Source organism: Octopus bimaculoides, chromosome 7 (assembly GCF_046866305.1).
Source record: "Octopus bimaculoides isolate indiv1 chromosome 7, ASM4686630v1, whole genome shotgun sequence".
Lineage (NCBI taxonomy): Eukaryota > Metazoa > Mollusca > Cephalopoda > Octopoda > Octopodidae > Octopus > Octopus bimaculoides.
In genome coordinates this window covers 58,519,178-58,542,660 of record NC_142934.1, presented here as the reverse complement: position 1 = coordinate 58,542,660, position 23,483 = coordinate 58,519,178, and the positions used below count along the sequence as shown (strand labels likewise).

The 23,483-nt window shown below is 36.3% G+C and overlaps 1 protein-coding gene across 6 annotated transcripts in view; it reads left to right on the top strand.

The window, feature by feature from the left end:
• Positions 1 to 23,483, top strand: part of LOC106873188 (uncharacterized) — a 713,512-nt gene that overhangs the window by 444,704 nt on the left and 245,325 nt on the right. The window lies entirely within an intron of this gene.

Sequence of the window (23,483 nt, the reverse complement as noted above, 5' to 3'; positions counted from 1 at the left end):
TTCAGACTATACATACAAGTCTACATAAAATCGTATCGATTCTAGAAATTTCTGTTTTAATTCATATTTGTATTCAGCTGATGCTGTAAAAAGCAAGAATAGTCTTGAAAAATGATATGCAGTTGCTAAAATGGATAAATTGTTTGATTTTCGCTAATCACATGACTAATATTTGTTGAAGATAAAATGGAGTCAGTTGACTCGATTTCGTTATATTAATTGTATTAATATATCGATCATAAAGAATGAAGCTAAATATACTGACACGAAATTAAAAACTATAAGAGATAGCCGGGTACTTTACTGTGCTGATGAACTCGATCGTTATCTAGGTCAATTTATAATTTAAAAAAATTGCTATTATCTAAATGAATAAAGTCCACTTTAACAGGAGTAAACATTTGAATTTTCTTTGGTTCTACCCGTTCTTTCTAGAGCATTTTTCTTCAGTTGTTATTGTGAGAATTTGAATAAATAAAACGTGTGCCAAACTCAACAGAGTAAGCCAAGTTATTAAGTGAAAGTATAAGCTTAATGGTGAAAGCAATCATCTTCTAAATTACTAATTTTAGCGAACGTTCGCAAGGTGAGACAATTAAGAATTTTAATTTAAGTCATTAAAATGTAGTGAGACTGAATCTAATCATTAGCAGTTCCCTGACAATTCCAGACATGTTTCGATTTGGTAACTAAATAAGTAACAGCGTCGTTATATCTACAGATCATGTGATGCTTCCTGTTTGTTACACTAACTTCCCTCTCGAACAGACAACAGCCAGTTATGTAATCAGGGCAGATGGCCGGCGCTTATTTTTTTACTCTCTCATGTAGTTGCTGGTTTGTTATTATATTATTTACTTAGACTGAGGAACTTAGATTGATTAATTTGTGGTTAGCTATGATAAAAGTCACTGAAATGTGGAGGCGCAAGACAAACAGCTTTTTCGGCAGCAAGCCAAGCAATATACTGGAAGGCAAAGACCATATCTTGCTGCAGTGGAACCGGAACGATCAAAGTAAAAGTAGATAACAAAACTCTTTGTCCATTAACATTAATGTGTGGGCAGGTCCCAACACTACGACTCTTTACTGCGACAGATGACAAGGACCAATGGTGACTGATGATTGCCAGTCTATTAGTAACAATGCTACTCCAACAATTGGCTGCTCTGATCAAGAAAAAATAATAACATGATGAAATCTGTAGGCCGACTTAGTCATTACGGAAGATGTGTAGTTGAAAAAGTTGCTGCACAAAGACGTAGCTTTTGGTTCGATTTTTCTGGACAACATCTTGCAAAAACAGTGCAAATGTAACCTTGGATTGCCAATATATTTGGTCATTTAGAAGGCTGAAGCTGCAGGAATCTACTGTGTGTGTGTGTGTGTGTGTGTGTGTGTGTGTGTGTGTGTGTGTGTGTGTGTGTGTGTGTGTGTGTGTGTGCGTGTGTGTGTGTGTGTGTATTTTTTATCTTCCGTTAAGTAAATCAACCCTAATACGTATTGTTTTAAAGTCTGGTACTTACTTTTCGGTCTTTTTTCTCGAACTGTTAAGTTATGGGGACGTAAAGAAACTGACACCGATAGTCAAGCAGTAATGGGGGACTAAATTGAAAGATAGACACACACACACACATTTATATATATACACACACACCCACACACACATATATGCATACTAAATTTTGAATTATAAAATGATGTGTAACAGCGCCATTTGGGGAAAATTTGGGGGAGGAGATGAGTCGATTACATCAGCTCCAGTACTCAGCTAGTACTCATTTTATCCACCCCTGCGTCATTTGTACTCAGAACGTGAGACAGACAAAATGCCGCTAAGCATTTCGCCCGGCGTGCAAACGCTTCTGCTAGCTCGCCGCCTTAATAATAATAATAATAATAATAATAATAATAATAATAATAATAATAATAATAATAATAATAATAATAATAATGATAATAATAATAATGATAATAATGTTATTTACATTATTTACATTTGACGGATATTTGTCCTCATCTTGTTTGTTGTTAACACAACGTTTCGGCTGATATACCCTCCAGCCTTCATCAGGTGTCTTGGGGAAATTTCGAACCTGGGTTCTCATTCCTAAGATATTTTTCGATGTTATTATTATTATTATTATTATTATTATTATTATTATTATTATTATTATTATTATTATTCAGGTCACTGCTTAGAATCGAACTCGGTTTTGTATACATTATTTACATTTGACGGATATTTGTCCTCATCTTGTTTGTTGTTAACACAACGTTTCGGCTGATATACCCTCCAGCCTTCATCAGGTGTCTTGGGGAAATTTCGAACCTGGGTTCTCATTCCTAAGATATTTTTCGATGTTATTATTATTATTATTATTATTATTATTATTATTATTATTATTATTATTATTATTATTCAGGTCACTGCTTAGAATCGAACTCGGTTTTGTATACATTATTTACATTTGACGGATATTTGTCCTCATCTTGTTTGTTGTTAACACAACGTTTCGGCTGATATACCCTCCAGCCTTCATCAGGTGTCTTGGGGAAATTTCGAACCTGGGTTCTCATTCCTAAGATATTTTTCGATGTTATTATTATTATTATTATTATTATTATTATTATTCAGGTCACTGCTTAGAATCGAACTCGGTTTTGTATACATTATTTACATTTGACGGATATTTGTCCTCATCTTGTTTGTTGTTAACACAACGTTTCAGCTGATATTTCGTCATTTAAAATGCGTGCATTATCGTAGCCGCTTTTTTTAGCCCTTTGTAATAGCACGTCTATGATCGAACTGAGAAAAAAGTTCGCTTTCATTTATGGTTGTTAATCTCTGCAACAACAGAAACGAAACAGTCCTTTATAATTAATTTCGGAACAACTCTTCTGAGGTGTGATATATTTTAATTCCTTAACTTTGCAAATTAAGAACTTAATTGATTTCGCAAATAAGATAACAACATAATTCTGTAACTTTATTTCTGATTTTTACAGCTTCATTCCTTTGAAAATAGGACACGCTATTTTAATCATTTAAGTACAGTTTATTGCAAAGTTTACAAACACTACTACAACTACTGCTGCGATTATCTTCTGAACTATTTTATATTCGCATTTCTTTAACAGATTATTTACTTCTTTTATGACTGTTGTACTTTTTCTTCTAGATATATTTTTTGGAAATATGGCTTGTAACTATAGAAATACGCATTAGCTCGTGAAATCTAATAAGTGTATTTTGTAATTTATGATTTTAAACATCTCAACGAATAGCTTTCTATCATTTATATAATATATGGATTTTCCTATCTAACATGTCGAAATTACCAACATCATTTATCTGTTTAGAGCTGACTGAAGTCCTATCACCATTTCTTTCATTAAAAATTATTTTCCTCCCATCTTCTTGAACTAATCTTATTCAATAATATTTTCTGTTATAGTTTCCGTTCTGTATACCTAAGTGGAGGCGCAATGGCCCAGTGGTTAGGGCAGCGGACTCGCGGTCATAGGATTGCGGTTTCGATTCCCAGACTGGGCGTTGTGAGTGTTTATTGAGCGAAAACACCTAAAGCTCTACGAGGCTCCGGCAGGGGATGGTGGCGAACCCTGCTGTACTCTTTCACCACAATTTTCTCTCACTCTTACTTCCTGTTTCTGTTGTGCCTGTAATTCAAAGGGTCAGCCTTGTCACACTGTGTCATGCTGAATATCCTCGAGAACTACGTTAAGGGTACACGTGTCTGTGGAGTGCTCAGCCACTTGTACGTTAATTTCACGAGCAGGCTGTTCCGTTGATCGCATCAACTGGAACCCTCGACGTCGTAAGCGACGGAGTGCCAACATTATCTGTATACCTATGCATGTTATTTTTATTTACTTGCTGACTGTATTATCACTTTAGTCACTCTTCTCATCAACATTTTTTGCTAAATGTGTAGTGGGCGGAAAAATCCTTAAAGAAGCAAACACAGTGACTTCCGGTATTTTATTATATTACCGATATGTTCAAACCAAGCGGGTTTCGACTTGCCTTGTATCATTCCGATGTCCATAAAATAATATATCAGTTAAAAAGGAGTTTGATATAAATCGACCGCAGGAACCAAAAACAGACGCTTTCCCTGTAAATGGTATGCTAGAAATAGTAACCCCATTTCCCTGAAATCCCGCCGTACCTTCTTATGAAGAAAAGACAGAGTTAAATGCTGAGCCTGTTAAAAGAAAAAATAAATGTATTTTATCATAAGGCTAATCATTCAGATTACGCAGATTTTGGCTTAAATTACTGTTTTCTACATGTATTGTCCGTCGTTGCTTTTTGAAGCATATTCATGACGACTGACCTAATGGTATTCTAGTTTAATACCATCCTCCTTTGATACAGATAAGTACGATGCATTAGATTAGGTATGAATCAGAGGAAATAGGAGTTAGGCCATCCCAGCAGAAATGTGGACAGTTTGTGTAATGTCACTGGTGCAACACAATTTGACCGTTACTTGGCTGGTCCATATACATGTTGTGAAGGCGCATGGCTCACTGGTTATTGCGTCAGGCTCACAATCATAAGGTAGTGAGTTTGATTCCCGGACCGAGATGTATGTTGTGCTCTTGAGCAAGACACTTTATTGAACGTTGCTCAAGTTCACTCAGCTGTAGAAATGACTTGCAACGTCACTGGTGCCGAGCTGTATCGCCCTTTGCTTTTCCCTTGGATAGCATCGGTGGCGTGGAGAGGGGAGGCTAGTATGCAGGCTAGTAGGCGACTGCTAGTCTTCTGAAAACAACCTTGCTCGGATTGTACCTCAGAGAGTAACTTTTTATGTGCAGTTCTATGGTCATTCATGACCGAAGCGGGGGTCTTTTTACCTTACCATATAGATGTATTAAGTAGCTTCTCGTAGTTCTCGAAAGAGGGTTCTACAATTTCATGCTGAACAACCTGCACAAATGTTGTCTCGTCCGTCTCTAAATGCCGTGGTTCTGCCACGATATTGTGACGGATGGTTTAGATACACTGTACCAGTGTAGTAACAGTAAACAAGATAACGATGCAGCTGTAATAGCAACGTAACAATGTCTTCACGAAAAAACATTCAATGTTTCAAACGAACTAGCCAATTGACACCTTCCGACTTCACAGCGGACTCAAATCGAACACACAGACTTCCCTCCGAAGTTCGGTCCAGTCTATTTGTCGCAAATGGGCGTCGGGACTCTCAACACAACATCTTCCCCTTTGAGATTTCGACTTCCGTGAGAAGTGAAATTTATTTTATTTTTTATTTTTCCAGCATCTCTCCTATTTTTATATATCTTTTTCGTTTTGGCAGTATTTTTAAGTGTACCGTCTGTTTTCTTTTTCTACTGCTGCTTCTAAGAGGCTCAATATCTTTCGGTGCTGACACCTCAAAAATATCATAGCAAACTTCCATTGGTATTTCCTCTCGCTTTTCAGTATGTTTCGTCTTTAATTGGTTTAGGTGTCATTTATGTTCCCAACGTTGTCATTTAATTACATACATCATGTTTCCTAATCTTTTAGTTACAAAATCATTCTCCCAGCCTCCTTTACCATTTTTGTAAATTTTAAAATGAACTTTATTTCCTACTTCAAAAATGTTCTGTTGTCTTTTCTGTATTTCCTTTCAATATACTTTTTCCAGGCAATAATTTATCGAAGATTGATTTTATTTTCGCGTGAATATTAACTCTGCCAGATACTTTCCTGGACTGATATTCAGATTGGGCGTTATTCATTATACCCTGAAGTATTTCATTAGTGCTTCGTCATTAACTACGTCATTCCTTTATTTTCTTCACGATCGCTTGAAAGTATCAACGAACCTTTCAACCTGCTCATTTGACCTCGGGTGGTAGGGCGAGATATAGATATGCTTTATAGCATGTATTTTGTAGAAAACTTTGAATTCACTACCAGTAAATGTGTTCCATTATCTGACACCAACGTTTCTGGAACACCGTATCGAGCAAATAATTCATACTGGAACTTTATTGCTGTCTTTGCGGCTGGTGTATTACACCTACATATCTCTGGCCACTTTGTACCGCTATCAACAACGATTAGATAATATGCGCCGTTTACCGGTCCAGCGTATATAACCGAACCACAGACTATTCGCCTTAGCCTACGATTGGTATTTCACCGGTGGTGCTTTGGCTGCTAGTGCACAACCTCTACATGATTTTTCACAATTTTCAATGTCCTGGTCCATTGTCGGCCAGTATACATAGCTCCTCATTAAGCCTTTCATTCTCGACATTCCCGGGTGTCCACTGTGGAATTCCTGCAATACTCGTTTTTGTAGTATAGTTGGTACTACCACTCTTTGCGCGTACATTAAAACATCGTCACAGTGAAAAAGTATTCGAATTTGTATTTTTATTTTGCTTATTTTTCAACATTTCTTTCATTCTTGTAATGTAATTATCCTCTGCGGATTTCATTTTTATATCATGCGCTGTCACTGGCAGTTGCTGAATAACACAACACATAACGTTTTGAATTAATTTTTTTCTTCAATTCAGTTGCTAGATGTTTTTCACCGGTGGGGCAGCCATCTCAGTTTTTACATTACCGGCTAATTGATTGATCCCAAAAGTCAAATAACTCTAACCAGTCAGTACCAAACAGACTAGTTGCATTCTTTACGACGAAAACTTTTGCCTTGGAAGTTTTTCCTTGAAATGTGACATTTCACCTACAAAGTGTAGTTTGTCACCTGTCACGCCACACGCAGTTTTCGCTATTTTTCTTAACATAGGTTTTTTCTATTTTCTTCCACGTGTCGGTGTTAATGATTGAAATGTCACTCCAGTATCCAGTTGTAATTTAATATTTACTTCGCTTACTTTTACGTGTACACATTTCCTTATTTGGGAGTCGGTTTTACTTTCTACTTTAGAATCTTTTACATTTGACCTTTTTCTTCTGCAGTATGAACTCTTGTGTCCAAATTTTTGACAATTGTAACATTTTTGATTTTTAAAAGAACGAACTTTTCTGAAATATAGGTCATCATATCCGTAACTTAGATTAGGACCTAGAAATCTTCTTTGGTTATACTTTCTCGGTAGATATATCTGTATTTTTGCGAAATCCTTTTCTTGAAGTTTTCTTACCTCATGTTTCAGGTTCACCATCCTTTGACACTCTTCTGCAACAGTCTGCAGGGTTAAATCTTGGTTCGCATGTTCAAGTTTCAAAAGAATTTTTGTCCGTATTTCTGTATTTTCATTTGCTGTAATTTAAACATCTCAAGAATAAGTTCTTTAAGTTTGAATCTTTCACACATTCTGTTGACTGTTCCTGCATACGTAATAAAGTCGTCTTTCTCTTTTTTAGTTAAGTATCAACACTTCACTCGAGTGTTAAATAGAGAGGTTTTATTACCGAACGTGTTAGACAGTAATTTGATTGCTTTCTGAAAACAAATTTCACTAGACTCTTTGGGCAATATGAAATTACAGTATTGTTCATGCTCAGACGGACTTAATTTACGTAATAATAACATTACTTTTTCTTCGTCCGACCATGTTTTGCAATCTTCCTTAAAAATCTCCTCGTACATTCTGTAATATGCCGCAAAAGTTATATCCTCCTGTGGGTTTTTTACTGGAATGTCTTATGGAGTTCGCTACGTCTTCTAGTGAAAACGAACTTACTGCATTTTCGGACTTCTTTGCGTATAGCTCCAATAATTTTTGTTGTTGTAGTTGTTGCTGTACTAGTTACTTCTGCAACTTCTGTTGTTGTTTTAGTTGTTGCTTTTGCAACAGTATTATAGAAGCAAATAGGCCTTCTGTCATTTAACAAGTTGTATCACGAATAAATTGTTAAAGAACCTACGTGAGCTTCGAAACCCTCGTCCCCAGATGTTGTATCCTCCATCTCTAAATGTCGTGGTACCGCCACGATGCTGTGACGGATAGTTTAGATATGCTGTACCAGTGTAGTAACAGCAAACAAAATAACGATGCAGCCTTAATACCAACGTAAAGATCCAACAATCTCTTTCCCGTATCAACAATAAAAATTCCCAAAGAACTAACCAACCGACACCTTCCGACTTTACTGCGAACTCAACTCGAACTAACACACAAACCTCACTCCGATCGTTAATATTTATAACCACTCGGTCCAGTCTATTTCTAGCAATGTATAATATGAATATTGTATATATTTATTTATATGTGTATATGTTATTATATATATATATATATATATATATATATATATATATATATATATATACATATGCAGTTATTATTACATAAATATGCGTATATATGTGTGTGTGTAGATAGATAGTTAGATAGATAGATAGATAGATAGATAGATAGATAGATAGATAGATAGATAGATAGATAGATAGATAGATATATAGATAGATCGATAGACAGACAGACATATATATATATATATATATATATATATATATATATATATATATGTATGTATTATGTATGTATATACCCACATATATGTATGTACATCTGTATTATGAATGTATATGAAATGTTCATACATGTATGTGCATAGTTGCACCTTTCCGTCTGACTGCTCTTGCCTTACATGCTTGTGAGCTAATAATGTAAAATATATTAAATACAAGACTCACTACTTATTGTTTGTTAACAAAAACATAGATTTCTCTTCTACCTATACCATACTAATATTATTCACTTTGATTTCATTTTACGGGCTTGCGTGTACGTGTGCGTATTTGGGCTCTTATTCTTTGATTAAACAACTTTGCATATGGCTAAGAATCTTATAGACTGCCGACATTTTAGTGCAGGTTGTTATGGCACTTGACATTCGAAAAGGTTCTATTCCCATTGTTGTATATATGCAGAGCTCACCTTCCAAGACTGTGTTATATTATTTGCTTATTAAGGCAGCGTGCTGACAGAATCGTTAGCATGCCGGGTAAATGTTTAACAGCATTTCATTCGGCTTTACTTTCTGAGTTCAAATCCTACCGAGGTCAACATTGCCTTTCATTCTTTCGGGATCAGGCTATGTACTTATAGTAGAAAGGATTATTTTATTTGCCTACCTCTGTATAATTTTATTTGCTATCACTGCATAGTTTTGTATACTCCCCATGCGATAAAACTACTTTCTATCATTTCTTCACACTCAGGTGGAAGTGCAAGACCTGGAACATTATATTGTGCACTCCGCATGGCAATCAATCCCATCGAATTTCTTTACTGATGATTAATTAAAAACTGTAACGTGTTTTCTCGGATTCGGGCTTTCACGAGTGTTCTTTGGCTTCATCAGCAGAATACAACCGAACCACCATGATTTTCTTAAATAGTGTTATATGATGAAAAGTCTTTCTGTAATGATCAAATGACTAAAGTTGTTCTAAGAACCACCCTTTATATATATATATTTTTTTGTTTTTTTGTTTTTTGCTTAATACATATTCATAGTACTTACTAAACGAAGGAGAATAACCGTTTAAAATTTGATGTGACATATGTATATTATGAAGCTGATAAAAAATTGTCATTTAAAAGTCAAACTGCATTTCATTGAAATCATTGTGAGAACACGAATCTTGTTTATACGATAGCATAACTAGCCAGTAGCTAAAGTGCTAGAGTGTTGAGTGATTGAAAACCTGTTTCCGTTTAGCTGTTGGTTAAATCGAAAGTTTGCTTGCAATGTTTCCTAGTTAATTGGTTAGCTATGTGAGTAGGTAGATAAATGGCCGGAAGAAATGAAGAAACGCCTGCTACATAAGAGAGACAGAGAATGAAAAAGAGAAGGACCATTGTACAAATCGATAAACTGAGAAAACCATATTTGTATAGACTGTGCAGAAATACAGATAAATTATTGGACAAATGTTGATAAATGTGTAGGTATCTAAATGAATATATGAATATATATGATTGGACGGCTGGACATTTGAATGGGGGATTGAAAATAGCAGGTCAGGCAGGTATCTGAATTGACGACTGTTGGCATGTATAAATCAATGTTCAAATTTGCTAACAAATATTTTCATTCGACTATGAAATCTATGCTGAAATATACTCGGTAATATTTTAATGAATTAGCGTAACACCAAATGTAATGCACGTTAAGTTGATAAAGATTTGGCACAATCAGAGATAGTTGATATTAAAACAGATACCCAAATGTGGCAGAGATTGCATGAAAATTATATGTGAAGATTATATGTGAAGCATATTTTTAACAGTAGAATAGGGTACAATACTAAGCTATTCTTCTTAAAAGTTGTAATTTACAAAATTGAAATGCAATAATATGTATTTTACCATTTAGTCAAGGTGTGAAATGAAATGGTAGTCCCTATACCCTTAATTATTCAGTCTCAGAGATTAGTGTAAAAGAGGTATAGGTTACGCTCAAACCGAAGTCCAGGCCCGATGGACTTCAACAGAAAGAACTCTGCTGCTGGCGCTCATAGTGATAGCGATAAATTTGTGCGATGGATCCAGTCTACAACCAATAAACTCACAATGCAAAGAACCGGAACGAACATCACAGGATATTTTGTCCGACGCTCAAATAATTTCGCCAATCCACTACCCGATACGTGTACTTTATTTTCGTAGATACCAAAAGAGAAAAAGACAGTTGGACTCTTTAGTATTTGAACTCAGAGAGCTTCAGCATATGCCTCAAAATATCTCCTCTGCTTTAACGATTCTGCTATTTCACTGCTTGTATATAAAACAAGGAAATAACAATGGCTTCAAGTTGTGGCGCAAGGTCAGCAAAGTGCTCAACTGCTCCTTTATTTATCGACACCTTGAAGGGCTAAAAGGCAAAGTTGACCTCGGCAGAATTTGAACTCATAACATAAAGAGCTGAAAGAAATACCACAAAACATTTTATTCGGTGTGCTAATGTTTCTGTGGACTAACCGCCTTGAGAAAGTAAATGATAACGATAACATACATTAAAGAGAGCTCTGAATCATGAGATTTAGAACGGGATGTCTATCAGTATTTTAAAATAACTAATCAAAGAATGTAACAGTTAATTTATACGATATTTATCAAATGCAGAAAATATTTTTTTAATAATAAAATTATTTCTGATTAGGTATTTCTAGAATGAGAAAATAAATTGCTATTAATTATTCGGTCATTTTGACGTTAATGATATTATATTGAAATAATGTATTGCAGCGTAAATCAAATAACTTAAATCTTAATCAATTCGTTTGTATTTAGAATCTAATCGGGTTTAGTAATCAAAGCTTTATATTTGCTTGAATGAGCACCACTTTCTACCGTTGGAAGAACAAGATGTGTATGTGCGCAAATGAGTTTATATTTATCGAAGTAACTAAGTTATACTTGCATTTATCTAATAGTGTGTTTATTCTTCTTAAGTGCCATATCGCTGAACTGCGAAAGCAGTGAATTGGCAGAATCGTTAAAGCGTCTGAAATAATACCTTGTGGCACTAGTTCTAGCTTCTTACGCTCCGAGTTTAAATCTCACCGGGGCCAAATTTACTTCCATCCTTTCTGAGTCGATAAAATTAGTATCAGACAAATGCAGGGCTCGCGGATATTAACTTACCATCACCCACTCCCAAAATCGATGACCTTGTGTCTACTTTAGAAATAAATAACGTTTGAGTAGAAAAATCGTTAGAGCATCAGATTAAATGTCTTCCTGTGTTCAGTTATAACTCTTTACCGTCTTAGTTCAAACACCCGAAATCAACTTTGCCTTTCTTCTTTCCAGGATCAATAGAATAAAGTTCCAATCAAGTCGATTTAATCAAATATATCCATATACACATATGCACGCGCGCGCACACACACACACACACATACACACACACACACAAATATGTAGTTTTGTGTCAACGTTGGATATAAAAGCCATGATCCTTAATACTTTGCTGTACTTCTTTCGAATCTTTACGATCTGAGTTCAAATCTCGTTGAGACCAACTTGCTTTTATTGAAAGTACACTGGCACAGAGACAACAGTTTGGGAAATCGATTACATCGACCCCACTACTTAAGTGGAACTTATTTTATCAACCCCCGAAACGATGAAAGACAAAGTCAAACTCGGTGAAATTTGAACTCAGAACGTAAAGACGAATGAAATGCCGCTAAGCATTTTGCCCGGCGTTCTAACGTTTCTGCTAGCTCGCAGCCTTCGTACCTGTCATAATCCAGAAGTGATTCAGATCTTTCTTCGCCAGATGGCCAAATGTGCCAAAAGCAAGCAATCTGATTGTTGTAAATAGTCTATAATGGTCTTCGCTTACTTTGGTTTTAGGTATTAATATTAATTGTTCCTGGAGCAGGTTTTGGCCAATCCAAATGCATTTAAGCAGTTTAGACTGTTTTCTGCCATAACTGTAATACCTACCTAACAGAAGGTAAGTATTGTCTCTCATCGTTTCGGAGTCAATGAACTAAATACCAGTCTAACTTGGTGGATTAGCAAAACAGCAAGAATATCGAATCGGATGACTTGAGGAATTTCAACCGGCCCTTTGCGTTCTGAGTTCAAATCTCTCTTTGGCATATTTAGCTAGAAGACTTGACCTATAACCCTGTTTAAAAGTCCTACATGTCACCATAGGTGTCTTTTTTGGAATCTGCTCGGTTGCAAGCACTCAGACCAGGTCTTCGATTTCAGGAGACCTTTCCTTACTTAAGATAGATTATAAATTGAAAGCTAAGTAACGCTAAGCGTTAATACAATATCCCAACTGTTTACAACTTTGAGCAGTAAAATTCATCGTATTTACATGTAGACAGTCTGTCGATCTTATGTTGATGATAAAAATAATTTAGCTAACAACAGATTCTAAATACCAGCGATATTGACTTAGGAATGCTGGAAAATATAATAATAAAGATTAGTTTTCATCGACAAATGCTTCTTTCCTATAGCAAGAGAACCGATCAATAGCTAGGCTGGAAGCTGTAACACAGAGAGAAGCAAATCAAAATATTCTGACAGGGAATCTGCGCGCGTGTTGATCAGCTGGGATTTTTTGTTTCCCTTTATGATAAGCTATGGATAGTTAAGGATGGCAAAGGTTAGCGAGATTATCCGAAATGAATCAACAACCGAAATAGCAATTGAGGATAACGTTTTTTTCCCGATAAATGAAGTGATTTATTGGGATGTGTAATATTGCTTTAAATAATATTATTGATTCCAATAGCGTATCTGGAAAATGTAACTGATACAATGTAGAAAGGAATTCTGGTTTTTAAAAACAAATCAGTGATTATGAATGTGTACGAAACCAAATTCTCTTTAGTAATAAATTCAAGCGTGTGAGAGATTTTTCAATAAATTTCAAAAGATAAAGTGTGTCGCAAATACAAGATCAATTTAACTTCTTCTCAACTGTTAAAAATAGGAATGTCTGACCACACGGATATGGTCATACAGTGAGCGTTTAACTGAATTTGTATATTTAGAAAACGTTCTTCATATTATTTTTCTTGTTTAGGCGGCGAGCTGGCAGAATCGTTAGTTCGCTGGGCGAAATGCCTAGCGGTAATTTGTCTCTCATCAGGTTCTGAGTTCAAATGCCGCCGGAGTCGATTTTGCCTTTCATCGTTTCGGGGTCGATAAATTAAGTGCCAGTTACTCACTGGGGTCGATGTTATCGACTGGGGATCTTTTCCCTTTGAACGGCACATCGAGAAATTAATTTTTTGTAACTAAACACTTTCAAACTTCAGACACTGGTAGAATGTGTCATATAAAACATCTTTTTTTATTAGTGTTGTTGAGAAAATTTTATATTTTTAAAGTTATTTCGTATTAAAGTTGTCTTATTTCGGTAATTTCAACCAATCAATGACGTGTATTCAGCTGAATAAAATTACTGCCGTTGTTTGTCAACAACAACTATCGGCGGTGTATATTTCGTTTGTCACTGTTATTTATCACATTGTTTGTGCGTTTGTACTGGTTTTAGCTTTCGGGTTTTAGGGTTAGGGTTAGGGTTTTAGGGTTAGGTTAGGGTTAAGGTTTTAGGGTTACAGTTAGGGTTAGGGTTAGGGCTGGGATTTTAGGGTTAGAGTTACGGAAAAATTTGAAAAATGAAAAAGTTGGAGGGGGGAAAAAATGTCTTTCAGAAAATAGTAGCTGAAAAACAGGATAAAAAACTAAAAGCAGTAGAAATTCACGAACGATTGTGGTGGTGCCATGAAGTAAACATGCTTCAGATACACTCCTTTATTCAGACAAACGTAACTGAGATGAAATACGTCATAAATAACAGTGACAAACGAAATATACACCGCCGGAAGTTGTTGTTGACAAACCACAGCAGTAATTGTTTTCACCTCAATAGACGTCATTGATTGGTTGAAATTACCGAAATACGACAACTTTAACACGAAATAACTTCGAAAGTACACAATTTTCTCAAAAACGCCAAGAGTAAACGATGTTTTATGTGACACATTCTACCAGTATACGAATTTTTAAAGTCTTTAGTTACAAAAAATTATTTTTTTAAATGTTCCGGCCAAAGGGAAAAGATCCTCGACCGGCTCTTTTCCCCAGAATGTCAGGCCTAGTGCCTATAGTAGAAAGGATTATTTCTCTCGTTCAATATTCAATCCTTAACATAAAAGCTGACACAAATACAAAGAAAAGCCTTCCTTTGCTTTGTTTTCTAGTTCCCACTTTTACAGCATTATTGTGGTAGGTTTAGGGTACCAGGTTTCGTTTCAGAATCTCTAGTGAAGAAAGGAAATTGTGTTTCATGTCAAAATATTTGTGACTTAGGATATCTCTATTCATCTTCAGCGTTTCACTGTATTTCTCTCTCGCTCTGTGTGTGTGTATCTCTCTCTCTCTCTCACTCACTCTCTGTCTCATTCTCATTTCACTTTCATTCCATCAGTTTACTTTTTTAGTAAAGAATGGTCGGTTTCTTCTAATGTTTATGGTTATCAAGTAAGAAGTCAATAAGTAGGATTTCTAAAGAAGTCATTCAAGCTAGATTTCTTATAATAGTTGATTGTCATCCTCATCAAATTTAAGAGTTCCATGAAGATGCATGTAGAAGCTGTATGTTTAAAATCGTCTCAAAATAACTGATCGATTCAAGAATTGTTTATCGAAGAAAAATCCAGTTTGACTGAAATGGTATTTAATAGCATCCGTATGCGTGGTAACAAGAAATATATCTTGGCAAAGAATCATCACGCACGTGCGTATATTAAGGTGTATATTAAATGTATATGAGGACGTATCGAAATAAATATCATCCCCTTTATCAGAAAATTACTTCAAGCCAACACTTGCACGATCCACCTGCGACTTATCTTCACTGTCACTTGTTGTACACGTTAACTAGACAATGGAAAATCGGTCCATTCAATCTACGGAAATAATACATGGTTGTAGTAAAATATAAATGGAAACTGATTAATCTTGATAGAAAGCTTATTGTGTGTATATATGTATACGTATGTGTACGTGTTTCGTGGAGGTACTGCGTGCTAAATTGGGAAAATATCTCTTACTATATCCCTGGCAGATCAAAGCTTTTTAAGTAGATTTGGTTGATGGAAAATGAAACGAGCCCATCGTACACACACACACACGCACACTTATATAAAACAGAGCTGTGTGTGTGTGTGTGTGTGTGTGTGTGTGTGTGTGTGTGTGTGTGTGTGTGTGTGTGTGTGTGTGTGGTGCGTATGTTCCTTATGGATTCGAAAACTGAGTTGCCGATTTTTACGTATGAAGTTTTAAAAGATTCAGTAATCTTTCGGCTACCAAATTATGTTTTTTGCACGACAACTCTTTTTACTACAAAAATAGCCTCAAAAGTGAGGTCGGGTCGTACGATTTTAAAATCATTTTCAGGCAATATTTGGATTTGCTTCTAATCTACGTTGCCAATTTTAATGTTTTTGGTGCCAAAAAATACAGCAATGTACAAGGTGTGTTATGAGTGCATTTGTGATGCACCAAACCCAACTTGTCAATGGAAAATGACCAAACACTTGCTTTTATGGAACAAAATATTTGCACATTTTCCGTCAATAATGGCCTTTGTGTCACAACTAAACTGCCAATCTGAACGTCTTCAGTATTCCATGATTAAACAATGTCTTTGAAGTATTGTGATACCATTTCTTTGCACAAAACCCTATTTTTCAACAGAAAATTGACTAATAAACCGTGTTTCTGGCATAATTGGGATCACACCTGGCATTACTACCTAAAACAATTAGTCCATGTAGATTTTCTTGGTAGCAAACGACTCAGGAATACTAACGAGTGTTCTCAGATTTAAATTCAATAAAAATTCCCCAAGGATTAAGCACCGTAATATCCTATATTCATTCAAGTGTGGTAAAAACGTGAAGCAATGACTAAAACCTTTCGAGCTCTTTTGCCTTTAACATTTTTCTAAGTATTCAACCCAATTTATGTAAAATTGCTTTTCGTTATTAGCATATATCCATGCCTATTATTCATCCCATAAGCTGCAAAGTTCGTAAGGATTTTGCTACAATCTCCCTATTTTTCACAGTAGTTGACCTTGTACTATAACGCGGGCGATGCGATAGAAAACAAATGCCTGACCTGATAACCTCAGTGAAGACAACAATAAATTTCCGCAGCGAATTTACCGGTTAGAGAACATGGTTATTTAAAAGTTAAAAAATAAGAATAGAAATTAATATTAGTTAATTAATATCAATTTAAACCAGTGGCCTAGCATACTTTAAAAGTCCGAAGATTAAGAAATTATATTGCATACATATATCAGAGGAATAACCACCAAATTGGATTCCTAATATGCATTTGCGTTGCTCGTTTTACATTCTGGCGTTTGTTGAAATTTCTTGAGAACACATTCTTCGTGGTAAGACGATTCTAGCATATTACGCGTCTTCTTCCAGCATATTAGGAATCCACCTTGGTGGTTATTCCTCTTATATGTGTATGTAATATAATTTCTTAATCTTCGGATTTTTTAAGTATGCTAGGACACTGGTTTAAATTGATATTAATTAATTAATATTAATTTCTACCCTCTTTATTTAACTTATATGTATGTATATGTATATATTCGACGAGCTTCTTTCAGATTCTGTCTACCAAATAATTTAATCCACTCACCAGGCTTTGGTCGGTTCGAGGCTATACTAGAAAACACTTGTCAAAGATGCCAGAAGTGGGACTGAACTCCAAACCATGTGGTTGGGAAGCAATCTTCTTAACACACAGCCACGCCTGCGCCATTATATATATATATATATATATATATATATATATATATATATATATATATATGTGTGTGTGTGTGTGTGTGTGTGTGTGTGTGTGTGTGCGTGAACTATTGTAGAAAATACCCTGGGGTGCAGATGCATAGAAGTTTCATGATACAGGGCGGGGGGGGGGGGTATAGTATATTTGATATAGTTAAGTCAAGTAATTTTGTTTAATAATGATCACACTGATAGTGATGAGAATTACCATTATGTAACTGATTCTTATAAACTCACACACACACACACACACACACACACACACACACACACACACACACACACACACACACACACACAGATATCCACACGCATCGGGATAACTCTGAAATTTTAATTAGTTACAATTAATGAATTATGTAATGCAGTGGGGAAAGATTTTTATCTATAGTGCTATTCTGAGATGTTTTGGTTAGTTTTATTTATTTATTATTCTAAATATGTTTTGGTTGGTTTAATTGCACGTTTACAGTGAACCATGAGTAATAGTTGCTCGAGAAGTATGTAGGATTTTTATGAATGAACACAGAGTTGTATGCTGTCAACTTAATGTGACAGTCCCCTGAAAGGAATAATACTACTGTTGGTTAGACCTAGGAAGCTGCACCGCTTCCTGTCGGCCTTGACACATTTCCTGTGTCCTTATGTTTACAAGGGGGAGACACATTAAGTTGACAGCATACAACTACTTCATCGTATCACTACTGCATAAATCTCTCTGAGAGATTTACAAATGTATTATTTCTGAACACAGAGTTGTTTTTAAATTTAAGGGAATGACAATTTGTACGTGTATGTGTGTGTCTGAGTATGTGTGTAGTGTTCAATGATGTTCCCTGCACAAGGACGACACACAAATTTGACCAGCGTTCCATATTTCCTATAGGGGTATGCGTGGCAGTGTGGCTAGAAGTTTGCTTTCAAACCACTTCATGGCACCGAGAGCCCCTTTTATTCTGTTATGTCACCAGGCCGACTGAAGCCCTATGAGTGGGTTTGGTAGACGGAAACTAAAAGAAGCCTGTCGTATATATACATCTGCGTGTGTTTGCATTTGTTCCTGATCATCCCTTGACAACCGGAGTGGGTAAGCTTATATACCCGTAACTTAGCGGTTCCGCTAAAGAGATCAATAGACTAATTACAAATTCATTCCATTAAAACCCTTCAATGTGGTGTCCCAGTATGGTTGCAATCTAAGCAGCTGGATTAAGTAAAGATAAAAGATTAATTTCTCACTCCAAAGTTCATACAACAAATATTTTCCCGGAAAGTAATTTAACATAATTCGGCTTATGTGTTTATACAGCAAAGTAAATCAGTGCAAGTTAAATACTGCTACAAAACCAGATGTAAAACATATGCGCCTATAACGCAATCAATCCTATTAGTTATCACGACTCCAGAAGGGATTTATTTATACAGTATACTAGCAACAAGACACGAAAGGATTTCTGCATACGTGACTAGAATTATATAACTCATATGAACTTTACTCAGTAAAAGACTAATGAAGATTGTCTGTTGGTATTGTTGCTGATGTTTAGCCCGAGTTGATTTAGACTGAGCAAACCTTTCATCAAAACTATTCTAGATATGCAAAAAAGACGATTCCGTCTTTTATATATCCAAAACCGCATTGTCAATTAAGTCCTGTGACTTAAGGAATTTGACTGCTCTTTCTAGCAGGGCAAGCGATCACCTAAACAACCCAATATTGGCACATTTCAAACAAAACAATACTTCATTGTTGGTAGCTCCCACCAGTAAAACTTTAAACACACTGGAAACAAATTTGCATGGTCCCTTTTTTAATGCGGTTCGCTTTGAAAAAGAGAGGGGGGAGGCAGAGAGAAAAGGGAGAGAGACAGACAGACAAGCAGACAAATATTGTCAGAGTGTATGAAAGAGAGAGAGAGACACAGAGAGAGCGCGAGAGAGACACAGAGAGAGAGAGAGAGCGAGAGACACAGAGAGAGCGAGAGAGACACAGAGAGAGCGAGAGAGACACAGAGAGAGCGAAAGAGATACAGAGAGAGCCAGAGAGACACAGAGAGAGCGAGAGAGACACAGTGAGAGCGAGAGAGATACAGAGAGAGCGAGAGAGACACAGAGAGAGCGAGAGAGACACAGTGAGAGCGAGAGAGATACACAGAGAGCGAGAGAGACACAGAGAGAGCGAGAGAGACACAGAGAGAGCGAGAGAGACACACAGAGAGCGAGAGAGACACACAGAGAGCGAGAGAGACACAGAGAGAGCGAGAGAGACACAGAGAGATTGTGGGGAGAGACATGAAGTGAGTTATTAGTACAATACAGCCAGCCGTCACTCTCTTGCGAGTTTGGCGTGGCAGCATGTGCCATGTGCCGCAAGTTGTTTTACGAGTCTTTGAGGTCACGATACAGCATAGACATCCCTTCTGTCTCTGACCCTTAACCCAACAGAATCTCTAGAATGTGACAACTGGGGATAGACTGAGGCTGCACCTAGCACCCAGTTAGTGTCCGTTATAGCTGAGTAGACTGAAGCAACGGGAATTGAAGTACCATGTTCACGAACACAAAGTACTGCCCTATACAGGAATTGAACTCCGGACTTTAAGATCATTAAGCGAACACTCTAACAACTAAGACACGTACGTCCACTGCAGAATTAATGGATAATGTTGATACGGTGGCAGGGTGTTGTGACTGCCATTTCACTTCGCCTGTCTCTGAGCTCTGCAAAGATTCGAACTTTATCGTATCAGACTTCTCTGCTTGTAGAGAACAGTAGTCGATTAAAAGGATACTCTTTAACGCTTTTACTCTTTCACTTGTTTCAGTCATTTCACTGCGGCCATGCTGGAGCACCGCCTTAATAGTCGAGCAAATCGACCCCAGAGCTTATTCTTTGTAAGTTTAGTACTTATTCTATCGGTCTCTATTGCCGAACCGTTAGGTTACGGGGACGCAAACACACCAGCATCGGTTGTCAAGCGATGCTGGGGGACAAACAGACACACACACACATACACACACACACACACACACACACACACACACACACACACACATATATATATATATATATATATATATACATATACGACGGGCTTCTTCCAGTTTCCGTCTACCAAATCCACTCACAAGGCTTTGGTCGGCCCGAGGCAAGAGTAGAAAACACTTTCTCAAGGTGCCACGCACTGGGACTGAACCCGGGACCATGTGGTTGGTAAGCAAGCTACTTACCACATATCCACAGTATATTTGGGGGAAGAGATGAGTCGATTATATCAGCCCCAGTACTCAACTGGTACTCATTTTATCGACCCCGGCAGCATTTGAACTCAGAACGTGAGACAGACAAAATGCCGCTAAGCATTTCGCCCGGCGTGTAAACGATTCTGCTAGCTCGCCGCCTTAATAATAATAATAATAATAATAATAATAATAATAATAATAATAATAATAATAATAATAATAATAATGTCATTTACATTTGACGGATATTTGTCCTCATCTTGTTTGTTGTTAACACAACGTTTCGGCTGATATACCCTCCATCCTTTATCAGATGTTTTGGGGAAATTTCGAATCTGTGTTCTCATTCCTAGGGTATTTTTCGATATTATTCTTGCGACTACAGAGTATCCCAACAGGCATGATAGAGCAGCACAATATATTCACTTGGTAATTTGATAAAACCTGCACCTACCCCATGATAAAATCTGGTGGGAACACAAACCACCCACAGTGCTTGAAATTGACCACATTTCACTCCTCTGGAACTTCACTGTTCAAACTGACAGACAGATAGATGCGAATAGACCAGACATTATATTGAATGACATCAGACAAAAATCATGCCTCCTCATTGATATGACTTTATCAATCGATATAAATGTACCTATCAAGACCTACCAAAAACTGATCAAATATAAAGATCTTGAAATAGAAATTGGCAAATGTGGAACCTCAAGATTAAAACAATACCTTTTGTCATAGGTGCCCTAGGAATGATAGCAAAAGGGGCTGATTCCTACCTGGCTCAGATACCAGGAACTCCAAAATGGCAGAAATTCAAAAGATAGTGCTCATGGGAACTGCCCATATCCTACGTAAAAGGCTGTCTATGTAATCTTCAATTTTAAAACAAATTCATAATTTTCTAATGTTTTCTTAAACATTCTGTAGAAAAATACTTTGTATAAAACCAAATATGTGGCACCCTAGGCATAGCACCAACTTGAACTTCTAGCTTGTTATCTCTTGAGGTCTCTGGGTCAGACATAGAGTCAACTTGTAGAAATACAAAAGGTCAAACATATAATAATAAAAAGAAATGCCCTGATGCAGTACCAGACAGTGGCTCTCATGGCTTCTTATCTTAACTGATTGAAAATGTTATCTAGTACATTGTTTTGTCTTGGTATAAAAGATGGACTACAACAAATATTCTGCTCAGTACCTTTTGTTTGTCTTTTGTTTGTCCTTATGCAGTTGAGATGTCCTTTGGTGGCTGACGATATGTACATCTCTGATCCCGAGCAGAAGTAGTGGGGGAGCATCATAGCCATGTGTTCAGAGGAATTACTTTGGAGTTTGAATAATTCACTTCTGGAAACCTGGAGGTTGAATAATTCACCTCTGGCAACATCCTTAAACAATCCTTATTCAAGGACCATTTGAGCAGGATGGGCTACTCGACCCGGAAAAAATTTTAACTGGACCTCACCTGCAAGGTCATGTGCTGTTTGTTTATCTTGATATGAAATCACCATGTCGCGTACATATGGTTATGATGCTTGTGCCTGGTGTACCCTTATCAGTTTGTCATGATGGGTATACTGAGCTTCGTATATCTTATCCCAGGGTCACTTTGATGACATCCAGTGCTCTCTCACTCAATAATAATAATTATTATTATTATCGATTACATCGACCCCTATTATTATAGCCGATTACATCGACCCCCAGTGCGTAACTGGGACTTAATTTATTGACACCGAAAGGATGAAATGCAAAATCGACCTCGGTGGAATTTGAACTCAGAGCGTAGTGACTGGAAAAATACCGCTAAGCATTTCGCCCAGCGTGCTAACTCACCGCGCCAGCTCACTGCGTTAATAATAATTATTACTACTATTACAATTATTATTATTATTATTATTATTATTATTATTATTACTACTACTACTACTACTACTACTACTACTACTACTAAGCGAAAGAAATACCTTTCAGTATTTGATTCGATTATAACATTTCTGCTAACATGTCTCTGCAAGCATTTTATGCAAAATGCAAAAAAAACAATATTAGAAAACGTTTTGTAATTTTATATCATATAGGATTCTCAGCAACATTAATTCGAAGCAAAACAAATATCCTGCGGCTGCAATTCCCATTTAGGTTAATTTTTTACACTCCTCCTCAATTAAAACGGTGTGTGACGAAATTCCTTCAATTATTTTTATTATTGTACACAGAAATACTCTCATATTACTTTAGTGTTAGCAAAGGAATATTTTTTTCATCTGCTCATAAAAGACCAATAATTTAACATTACGTTATGATGTTTGAAAGAGAAAATATATTAAGAATTTGTTAAGTAATATAAGATTTTAATGCAGAAGATTGAAGCAGTCGCCCACTTCTTTATTTTTATTGTTTTATCATATTGGAAATGGTTTGTATTTTTGTAGAGAACAGAACTTGTATTTACCATTTTCCATCACTAAATCTACAATATTCGATCCCTAAAAAAAATTATTGTTCTTTTTATTTACTTTTTTATTTTATTATCATTGTTTTAATAAAAATATTTTGTATTCGTAAACTAAACTCTTTACTCAAATAATCGATATGGTCCGCTTTCTGATTACAAACTTTCTTCATCCTAGCATTTTCCTAACCGCTGAATATTTACGTTTTACAATGTATGAGATGAGTGTGTGTGTACAGCTCTATGTGTGTATGTACATATGCGTAGCGCATGCAAGACCGAGTGGTTAGGAAGTTCTTTTTTCAATCATGAAATCTCATGTTCGATCCCATTGTATAGCGAGTATGAAATTGAGAAGATGGAAACTATATGGAAGCCTATTGGATGGGAAGTACCAGTATTTTCTGATTTCGAAACCCTTCGGGTTTAGCAATGTTTTCCATCAC